Below are 10,330 nucleotides of genomic sequence, written 5' to 3'. Positions count from 1 at the left end.
CGAGGTCAGGCCGATACTACGCCGAGAAGACCGAGAGACGGCGATCGATACTGGTACCGGCCGACCGAGTCTGCATGACCTATAGGCTGAGGTCGATCCGACACGCCTCGGCCGGATAATAAAGTCTCGAACAGAACTCGGGGTGCTCGAAGACGGAGTACTCGTCCAAGCATACCAAATGCTGCCGCAGTGAAGCACTCCGGCTGTGCAAAGGTTGGGCTCTATGCCTCCTCGATAAGTACCGGACCGACTGTCCTCCATGATCCGCCCCTCCGAAGTAATATGCCGAGTCTTCTGACAATCCTGCGCTTTAATGAAAGTAACCGATCGTCCCAGAATGATCAAGTGACATGATCTCGACCCACATCCAAACAAAGAATGTCGGGCGGGTTGTTTCCTGCTCATTGGAAGACCGGAAACGTCCTGAAGAAGACTGCCCTGATTTCTGAGGTTTAAGTGATACCCCAGATGTACCCTGATATGATCGACTACGCCTGCTCTGCTGTGATGTAGCCTGAGGCTGCTGAATCTGACCAGATGTCTGACTCGGATGCTTCCTTTTCCTATCCGGAAAAACTCTCTGCTGAGCTGACTCAATAATGAGGGCTCTATCCAACATCTCCGCATAAGATGTGATACCAAGACCGACAAGTCTTAGTTGCAAATGTCCATCCAGCCCCTGAATGAACTGCTGCATACGTGAACTGTCCTCAGCAACTAGCTCTGGACAAAATCTGGCCAATCTGTCAAACTCTGCATTATACTCAGTCACTGTCCGATTATTCTGTCGTAAACTCAGGAAATCCTGTCGACGAGCCATCTGATAAGCTCGTGGAAAGAAACGGCTCTCAAAAGCCTCTCTGAATCTGGCCCAAGTGATGTTCTGCTCACCGATGATGGAACGCTGAGTAAGCCACCAAGTGTCGGCCGCGTCCCGTAAGTGAAAAGCAGCCAGCTCTGCTTTCTCCCACTCGGAGCAAGCAATATAAAAGAAAGTCCGCTCCATAGTCTCAATCCAAGACAAAGCCACACTTGGATCTCTATCTCCTCCGAAGAGTGTGAATCGACTCTTCATCGATTCTGCCAAAACTGGAATCCTGGCTCGTGCCGCGGCAATATCAGTGAGGTGTGTCGGAACGACTGGCGGAACTGGCGGAACCACTGGAGCTGGTGCTACGGGTGGTACCGGTGCATATACTAGAGGAGGTACTCCCGGTGCTACTGGGTAAACTGGAGAATATGCTGTCGGTGGCACTGTAGGGTGAATGTAGGTGGCCGCGGCTGGAGATACAGTAGGCACTGGTACCGGATGTGAAGCAACCAGTATCCCTAATGCCGGAGCTGCTGGGTACACGATAGGTACTAGGGGCACAGGCGCCGCTGATGCCGGGTACACTGTAGGCCTAGGTGGCGGTGGTGCCGAGTACGCAATAGACTGAGCTGGAGCTGGTGTCGGATATGCTAATGGTATCCCTGGTGGTACCGGAAATACAGGAGCAGTGGATACTGTCGGCACTGAGGTAGGCACCCCAAGGAGCCATCGGAGTCTCAAGGCCCGCCAACTGCAGATGCCGAGTCCGTCTCGACCGATGTGCTCACTTCTAGAGGCATCTCGTATATCCGAGATCCCGCAGCCTCGTGACGTGCTCGCCCAAAGACCACGCTCGCAAGAATACGCTAGATCACCTCATATCATAAATTATATTACGATATTACTACGGTATAAACAATTACCAAAATGACACCATACCTAATTGTCTCGAGATGTTCCGTCATCGTCCATTTCAAATTGACCTCGAAATTCGTACGAGAAAACAACACCGAAATCCATATAAATCAATAACGGAAGTCCATAACAAAATCGAAACGGAAAATCCGTGCAACCAAAAATAACGCCCAGACTAATCTGTCTCGCAACTAGGGCTAGTATAAAATGTCTAAAATATCACACCCTGCTCTGATACCAATGAATTGGTATCGGATAAATCCAAAATCCAACACACGGAATCAAATAAATATCGCCAAACTTAGGCGCGCTGATACCCAATAAACTGATATCGATTATTCAAAGTATCCATAATACGAAAACAAAAATCGTATAAATCCAGAACACATAGCAAGTATCGTACCTCTCCGATACCACTAATTTTCACGCCCAGGAGTCTCTCCAAAGAAATTTCAAGATCTCCCTATACGGCATGACAATATGAAACTTTCTACATATCACATATACATCACCACAGGCGACTGGAATGATAACAAAATAAAAAACAAACACCACGCAGTTTATAAAGATATGGCTGTCACAACCACGCAGCTAATAATAGTAATCAATAACAATAGGACTCGACTCGAAATCTACCCCACTACACTCGTAAAGCTCAAATCCAACGAACTCACCTCTTCTGCCGAGCGAGCACGTAGTAGAATGAAATCCAATATCATAGCAAAAATCCATCAAAAGGTATCACTCCATACAATATCCATAGGTTAAAATCCAAAGACAATACTAAAACAAAGTCCGATATAGAAAAGGCCAAATAAAAACAAATAACGAACTAGTAGAGAACTGGCTCTACGTGCGGATGGGGAGCCAGCGACTGGAACTGCTCCGGACAGCTTCAACCTGATATCTCTTGATAACTATTCAGCAATGACCCATACATAATAAAACAAATAATGTATAAAGGAAAGAGACTCAAATACTAGAATGAAATCACGAAATGCTAGTCAAGAACTATAAAAATACATCCAATAAAGTTCTCGTCGGAAACGATCCAGATGTGAAAAAATCTCATACATCCATATAAATGCAGCAATCACAAACAATAAATGCATATGGTGACCGTGCACTCTGACATCACTGCTCCTGCAGAGCGACCGAGTGGACGGGATGCTGTCGGAGTACTCCTGTCCTCTGTCCCCAAATCATAAATGGGGGAGCTCAATGCTCTCATCTCCCGGTACACAATGACGGGGAGGATATCTCTGCCGGCTACCACGCTGAGTCTCCTGACCAACGGAGCCAAACAGAGTCCATCATCTGCCGGCTACCACGCTGCTATACTAAATGCCAACGGAGCCAAACAGAGCGGAACTGACTGTCGGCTACCACGCTGAGTCCTCAGACCAACGGAGCCAAACAGCAGAACCACCACACACCTGCCTGATATACCACTAATCCATGGGTGGTGTGTGCAGTACATGTAACTGGCGATGGGCTCAACCATAGTGGAGCCGACAATCGCACAGCATGCAAACATGATGCATGATACTAAGCATGACAATCTCATGAATAGCATAGCAAGATCCATACATAAATAAAAGGTGTACCACAAGTCAATGTATCAGATGGAAGGTACACAAACAGATAGGGTATCATATAAACCCTAGGTCCTGAACATGATGTATCATATGGTTGGGTCACTACCGAAAGCATGTATGGTCAGGTCAATAATAACATGCAGTGCATAATAAATAAACAAACAACATGTAACAGATCATGTAGTGACCAACCGAATCAAAAGGATAACACAATCATTGCTATATGTTAAACACTTTATTATGCATATCAAAAGACATAAGTCAAAGTACCCGCATCCGACAAAAGAAAGGTCCAATTCCGACTCCGAGATACTCGTCTCGCGTCAAAGTCCTGTATCAATACGACATACAGGTTTAGCTAATTATATACAATTTAATTAGCTAAATCGAATCCCTGAAATCTAACTTAAATACAAACCCAAATTTATAAACCTCAATTGGATCATCAATTAACTTATCCAAATGGAATACAACAAATACATTTATAAATCTAATATCAACTAATCAACTGATACTATCCATTACTATTAATGAAATTCAATGTAGAATGGAATCACCTCTAAACTCACCTAAAAATCTGGATGTATCACTTTTAAATCCAAGGTCGAAGAATTTCCAATTGACACAGCTGAAAACCTGGCTGCTGGAAATCCAAAAACAATTAGCACATGATCCAACTACAAAAGATGATTAGAACAAGTGACCTCACTGCTAGGGCACGGGTTAAAGGCTTCAGCAGTAGGGAACTAGGCCCAGGTGAGCAAGCAACGATCTAGGGTTCGGCTGGCCGGTAATAGAGCGAACGACGGCGGCACTGTGCAGAGAAACAGCGGCGGCAGTACACCCAACTAGGCACTGTGGTCGGCTGAAAGAAAAATCATGCAGTTGAATTAGGCACAGAAAGGAACCCCAAATCTTGAGTTGCTACTGCTAACCGAAGACTTACCTAATCTTCTGAATTCTGGCAATCTAGGGCAGAGACAAAAAAAATGGGGGTGCAGGTTCTTCCTGCCGGCGAGTTCTTGTGGCTAGCTGGTCGGCAATGTCAGTGCTAGGGTTCGGACACAGAAAGAAGAGAAACCCGGTGGCGGCGTCGGCGCTAGGCTCGGGTGCCGGCACAGAAAATCGGCCGTGAACTCACACCAGGGCAGAGGAAGAAAGGGTGATGCACGGTGATCGGCGCTAGGGCATAGGCCGGAGTTCGCTCGGCTGAGGCTTCGCGCGGGCACAGGCACAGAGAGGATAAAGAAATCGGCTCTACGGCGGAAGAGCAGTGGCGTCGGGCAGAAGAAATGAAGAAGAGGAGAACCGCTGGGCCGGCGGTTAGGGCACGGAGGAGATCGGGCGTGCGGCGAGGGCTCGGGCAGGAGTTGTCGCGCGTGGGAAGGAAGAAACGGCGAGGATGAGAGAATCAGCGAGGATGAGAGGAAATAAAGAAAAAATATAAAGAAAAAGAAAAGGAAAAAGGAAAAGAAAATAAAACTTTTCCTTATTAAAACTGGGTAGCCTAAACAGGCTTTTCCGGGCCCCATCTTGATCCCCGTTAACTCGTCCATACGAGCTCCGAAAAATTCCCGAAATATTTCCAAAAATTCCGGAAAATTCCCTTATTAATATTTGTCTATTTTCAGTATTTTACAGCAACAAGCGGAACAGTGTGTGTAGTAGTTGGTGCTTCCAGTGATGCAGATGATTGAAGGGATTTACCCTGCTGCATTGGAACAAAGGTCGCTGCTCTTGTTTGGGAGCCAAATATACTTTGTACATCATTGGATGGGTTTGTTTCATTTATCTTCCTGCACATGAAAGAAATAAATTTATTGTTCAATCTGCAAGTGTGCTTTTTTAGGATATGTTGGAACTCAAAAATGATTTCTTTGCTACTAGCTATATCCTTATGTTTCTAGGATTTTTTTTAAAAAATCAGTCCATCAACATATCTTAGAATTTCCTTCTCTATCTATTTTATCATATTTTTCAAGATTTAAATCTGGTTTATCAAAGACCATGGTTTAAAATCTCGAGCCGTGTCGAGGTTCAGTCCCGAAACAATACAGTTTCGATACCGTATCGCGTCGTGTTGACATAGTTTTGATATTTTAAACTTAGGGTTTTAATGCTATGCACCGCACAATGTGAAGGAATTTTTTAACTTTTTTTAAACTTAGGGTTCAGCCATTTAAGGTTTTGGCTTTAGGGTTTAAGGATTATGATATATTATTAAGTCTAGAAAATTTTTTGAAAAAAAATAATGAGACAATTTTATTAAGAGCTCACGAGCGTGCGAAATATATATATATATATATATATCATGAGATAATTTTATTAAGGTTTAATTAAGCCTATTTAAATTATTTCAATTATAATTAGGAGTTGATTAAAACTATTTCCCTTGGCCCCCACCCTGTTTCATCCTACGCAATGCCTTCATATGCGTCCCCAGGCCAACTCAACGCATCCATGGGGCCTCAAGGCGCGCTAGCTGGCACACCTCCGTCGAAGTCGGTGCCAACTCATGAGCAGAACAAAATATTTTGCTCGTATTGGGCGAAATGGAAAGAGTTTTAATCCATATCCTTGACGCACTTCTGTTGATCCTCCTACAAATCTCACCAAGGTTCCACCACATCTTCTTGCGACATTTGATCTTGTTTCCAATGATCCACCTCCTCTTTGAAGAAGCTCTAGACCTCACAGACCTCTTGAAAGATATAGTTTTTCAACCCCTGTGACTATGTCTATTACTTTGTCTTCTATTTCCATTCCCACTTATTATAAATAGGTTATGGAACATGAGTGTTGGCAACAAGCAATGGAAGTAGAACTTCAAGCACTAGAGGAAAACTATACTTAGGACATTGTTTCTTGTCCTCCAAATATTAAGTCCACTGGTAGTAAGTGGGTCTATACTGTGAAACTCAAGTCTGATGAGTCTTTAGATAGATATAAATTGGTTGCTCTTGGAAATAAACAAGAATATGACATCGACTATTAAGAAACTTTTGAACCAGTTGCTAAGATGACCATGGTGAGAACCATTCTTGTTATTGCATCCTCTAAATCTTGGCTTTTACATAAGATGGATGTAAAATGCCTTCTTGAAGGGAGATCTTAAGGAAGATATTTACATGAAACTTCCACCTGGTATGTCAATGACAACTTCTCATGAAGTTTGCAAGCTAATACAGTCTTTATATGGGTTGAAGCAGGCACCTAGAGCTTGGATCGAGAAGTTTTGCAACATTCTTCTCACCTTCTCTTTCACACAATGATATTATCATCACTAGTAATGACAATCGGATGATCACTAAGCTTAAAAGTATGTTGCATAGTACATTTTAAAATGAAAGATCTTGGGCATCATATGTATTTTTTCACTCTCGAGATTATGGTTTGTTCTTGAATCAACATAAATATATTTAAGATCTCATTGAGTTAGCTAGTTTAAAGGATGCTACTATTGTTGATACGCCAGTGGAGGTGAATGTAAATACTGAAAAGATGAAGGCGAGCTTTTCCTGATCCTTTTTCTAAAAATTACAAGGCCCAATGGCTCATATGTTGTCCATATAGTTAAAAAAATTATGCAATCACCTCGACATCTTCATCTTACTGTAGTTTGTTGCATTATTTGATACTTAATTGGGTACTCTACTCATGGTGTAAAATACCGGAAAATAGGCGAATATTAATAAGGGATTTTTCTGGAATTTTTGGAAATTTTTCAGGAATTTTTCGGAGGTCGTACGAACGAGTTAACGGGGATGAAAACGGGGTCCGGAAAAAAAAAATCTGTTTAGGCTACCCTATTTAAGCGAGGAGAAGATTATATTTATATAATCTTTTTCCTTTTATTTTTCTTATTCCTTTTTATTTACATTTGTCGCCGTTTTTCTTCTTTGCCGAGCCGTGCCCGCGCGCCCTCTTTTCTCCCCGACGCCGCCGATCTCGTCCGAGCCCTAACCGCCGGGCCGGCGGTTTTCCTCCTCTCCTCCTACTTCATTCTCCCTTCCACTTCTTCTTCTTCTCCCTCCGGCGACGCCGCACGAGCACAATCAAACCGGACTATCTCCTTGCCCTAATCTGCCGCTGGCTGAGTTCCTGCTACCTTTTTCCTCTAGCCGACGCCAGCCACTTGAGTAGCGCCGGCCACCCCCGATCGCCGGCACTCGAGTACCACTGTTTGGGTTCTTCTGTGCCCTAGCTTCTGCCGCCGACGACGAGAGCCACTGCCGAGTCCTTCCCTGTGCCCTAGCCGACACTTGCTCCCGAGCCACTTCGACCACCCCGACTGTTGACCGAGCAGCACCGCTGTAAATCCTTTCCGGCACCTCTATCCTTCCGAGCAGTGCAGAGCTTGGATGTTCTTCTCTGTTATTGATCAATCCTTCTTTGTGGTGGATCAACAAGCACAACTATGAGTTAGGTAAGGATTTTTGTTAAGGTCAACAGTGATATGGATTTAGGTATACTACTATAAGGTTTTCTACTAAGTTGGATTTGGAATTTGTTTTCCAATTGGCAGCGAACGGTCTGAAGTTGCTGGATTCCGGTCTTTCCGTTGTGAATCGGATCAGTTGCCATCACAGACGACTGAAGGAGAGTTAGAGGTAAGGATTATGGTTTTGATATTTGTGGTAGATTATTGCTAGTTGAGTTAGTAATAATTAATAATTTAGGTTCGGAAGTTATGTAATGGTGTAATTGGGGTTAATGAAACTAACCATAACTGGTCAGTGGGTTAGGAATTTGTTTAGCTATTTATTTATAATTAAATTAGTTAAACTGTGCGATTTAACACAGGACTTTGATTCGAGACGAGCATCTCGGAGTCAGACTGGACCATTTCTTATTGGAGGCGGGTACTTTGACTTATGTCTTTTGATATGCATGATAAAGTGTTTAACATATAGCAAGAATTGTGTTTCCATTTGATTCGGTTGGTCACTACATGATCTGTTACATGTTGTTTGTTTATTTATTATGCACTGCATGTTATTATTTATCTGACCATACATGCTTTCGGTAGTGACCCAACCATGTGACACATCATGTTCAGGACCTAGGGTTTATATGATACCCTATCTGTTTGTGTACCTTCCATCTGATACATTGACTTGTGGTACACCTTTTATTTATGTATGGATCTTGCAATGCTATTCATGAGATTGCCATGCTTAGTGTCATGCATCATGTTTGCAGGCTGTGCGATTGTCGGCTCCACTATGGTTGAGCTCATCGCCAGTTACATGTACTGCACACACCACCCATGGATTAGTTGTATATCTGGCTGTGTGGCGGTTCTCACTGCTTAGCTCCGCTGGTCGTGTGACTCGGCGTAGCCGCAGCCTGGCCTGCTTGGCTCTTGGCATTTAGGGTAGCAACTGGTAGCCGCAGATGGTGGACTCGTTTGCCGTTGGTCGAGACTCTGGTAGCTAGAGATTTTTCTCCCCGTCGGTAACGGGAGATGAGAGCATTGAGCTCCCCATTTATGATTTGGGGCCGGAGGACAGGAGTACTCCGACATCAGTCACTGTCAGGAGCGGTGATGTCCGAGTGCACAGTCACCATATGCATTTATTGCATTTTATTGTTGTGATTGCTGCATTTGTATGGATGCATTTGATTGACATGCATACAGGATTATGATTTCTTCGGTCTGACGACCTGCTACCTTTGTACCTTGATCCCGGTTAGTACAGTTATCTCCTGATTTCGTTCCAGTTGCATTTATTCCTTCTCGTATTCAGGAGACTGTACTCATGATTAGTGTTGTCTGTTATTTGTTTTATTATGCATATCAATTGTACCTGCTGAGTGTTGGACTCACCCCGCCTCCATTGTTGTTATTTTCAGGTTGATGCTGTCAGGAGGGAGTTCCAGTCGCTAGTCCCCACTGCACATAGTGCTACTCCTCTGCTGGTTTTTGAGTTGTTGTTTTATTTTAGTTTTCCGCTATCAGACTTTGTTTTAGTTTTGTTTTGGACTTACATATGGATATTGTATGGAATCTTTTCGTTGGATGGACTTTTAGTATGATTTGGATTTACTCTACTACATGCCTGCCTGGACGGCAGAAGAGGTAAGAAAAATCGGATTTGAGCTTTACGAGTGTAGTTGAGTAGGGTTGATTTCGAGTCAGAGTATTACTATGTTGTTTATTTTATTAACTGCGTGGTTGTGACAGCCAGAGGCTGAATACATATATAAACTGCGTGGTGATTGATTCTATTTACTGTTATTATTCCAGCCGCCTGTGGCTGAGGTATATGAGATGTAAAAAAGTTTCAGATTGTCCACCGTACAGGGGAGATGCTGCCGAAATTTTCTCGGACAGGGACTCCTCTGGGGCGTGACACATGGCTTGTTTTTTTCTACAAAATATGCTCTTCATTTGACTGCGTATAGTGATGCAGGTTATGTTGGTTGCTCGGATACTAGAAAGTCTACAACAAGTTGTTGCATTTTTCTTTGGAGATGCGTTGATTTATTGGAAGTGTACGAAGTAGGATTGTGTCTCTAAATCTTCCACGGAGGCCAAGTATAGAGTCATGTCTGTAGTTTGTTCTGAAATTGTATAGTTACGTGTTCGTTTTTTGAACTTTAATTTCCTCTACCTAATCCAACTCCACTTATTGTGATAATACAAGTGTCATTCAAATAGTTGTAAATCTAGTATATCATAAACGCATAAAGCACATAGAGGTGGACTGTCATTACATTAGGGAGGCCTTTATTCGAGGTGTTATCACTCTTCCTCATTTTACTACTGATCGCCAAATAACTGATATCTTTATGAAAGGTTTGAAAAGGCAACAACAAAAGTTTCTCAATAGCAAATTGATGTTGATAGACTTACCTGCATCAATTTGATTGGGGATGTTAATATATTCTTGTTTCCTTTTGTTATAGCTTATATCCTTTGATTATCTCTCTAAGATTTTCATTATTGTGGTATATATCCCTTGTAATTATTGTTGCATTTATTCCTATATTAGACCTTAGA

The 10,330-nt window shown here is 43.0% G+C and overlaps 1 long non-coding RNA gene across 1 annotated transcript; it reads left to right on the top strand.

Annotated features, from left to right (window-relative positions):
• The first annotated feature begins 7,428 nt into the window (after window positions 1-7,428).
• Window positions 7,429-8,147, top strand: LOC122025593. Its single transcript, XR_006123770.1, has 3 exons — window positions 7,429-7,750; window positions 7,850-7,934; window positions 8,128-8,147. It is a non-coding gene; the product is annotated as an uncharacterized LOC122025593 (long non-coding RNA).
• Window positions 8,148-10,330: the final 2,183 nt, after the last annotated feature.

This window comes from Zingiber officinale, chromosome 9B (assembly GCF_018446385.1).
Source record: "Zingiber officinale cultivar Zhangliang chromosome 9B, Zo_v1.1, whole genome shotgun sequence".
NCBI classification, from domain to species: domain Eukaryota; kingdom Viridiplantae; phylum Streptophyta; class Magnoliopsida; order Zingiberales; family Zingiberaceae; genus Zingiber; species Zingiber officinale.
The sequence above is the reverse complement of the archived record's forward strand: the minus strand, read 5'-3'. Positions and strand labels throughout refer to the sequence as shown.